At 39.1% G+C, this 1,017-nt stretch overlaps 1 pseudogene; it reads left to right on the top strand.

The window, feature by feature from the left end:
- Positions 1-483, top strand: LOC115864499 (peptidyl-prolyl cis-trans isomerase A pseudogene; annotated as a pseudogene).
- Positions 484-1,017: the final 534 nt, after the last annotated feature.

The following is a 1,017-nucleotide window of genomic DNA, read 5'->3' as shown; positions in this document are numbered from 1 at the left end:
ATGGTCACCCCCACCACGCTCTTTGACGTGGCCACTGCCAGCGAGCTCTTGGGCCACGTCTCCTTTGAGTTGTTTCCAAACAAATTCCCAAGGACAAGCAGAAAACTTTTGTTCTGAGCACTGGTGAGAAGGAATTTGTTATAAGGGCTCCTGCTTTCAAAGAATTATTCCAGGGTTCATGTTCCAGGGTGGTAACTTCACATGCCATTATAGCACTGGTAGCAAGTCCATCTAAGGGAGAAATTTGATGATGACAATATTATCCTGAAGCATAGGGACCCGGGTATCTTGTCCATAGCAATGCTGTACCCAACATTAATGGTTCCAAGTTTTTCATCTGCACTGCCAAGACAGAGTGGCAAGCATGTGGTCCCTGGCAAGGTGAAAGAGGGCATGAATATTGTGGAAGATATGGAATGCTATGGGGCTAGGAATGGCAAGACCAGAGAAAACATCACTGTTGCCCACTGTGGACAACTCTAATAAATTTGACTTGCATTTTATCTTAACCACCACACCATTCCTTCTGCAGCTCAGGAGAGCACCCATCATCCCTGTCTGCATGCATCATCCTATAATCTCTGTGTTCTCATGGCACTTCTTTGGGTTCCATATTTGCCTTGTCCCCCTCCAAGTCTTGCTGGACTGCAGAGTTAAGTTTATGATTATGAAATAAAAATTAAACAACAACAACAACAATAAAAGAACAAGATATTTCATAACACCCATCAAACACTCACTGAGGAATATTTTGTATTCCTAAAACACAATCCATTAATCAATCTATATCATCATAGAATAAAATCCAAAATGCTAAAACTTGTAAAAGAAGAAAACTATCCTCAGGCATGTGGAACTATTCAGAAATTGGAAACAGAACTGTATTTTATTTTTTTAAATGTATTTTCAGAGAACTCAATAGAGCTGTTAGATGAATAAACTGAACATATACTCTCAAGTTACAATTTAAAAAAGGTTACTTTTCTGATAATTTTTTTATTGCCTTAACTGAGGAAT

This window comes from Globicephala melas, chromosome 5 (genome assembly GCF_963455315.2).
Source record: "Globicephala melas chromosome 5, mGloMel1.2, whole genome shotgun sequence".
Taxonomy (NCBI): Eukaryota; Metazoa; Chordata; class Mammalia; order Artiodactyla; family Delphinidae; genus Globicephala; species Globicephala melas.
This window is presented reverse-complemented; position numbering and strand designations above follow the sequence as displayed.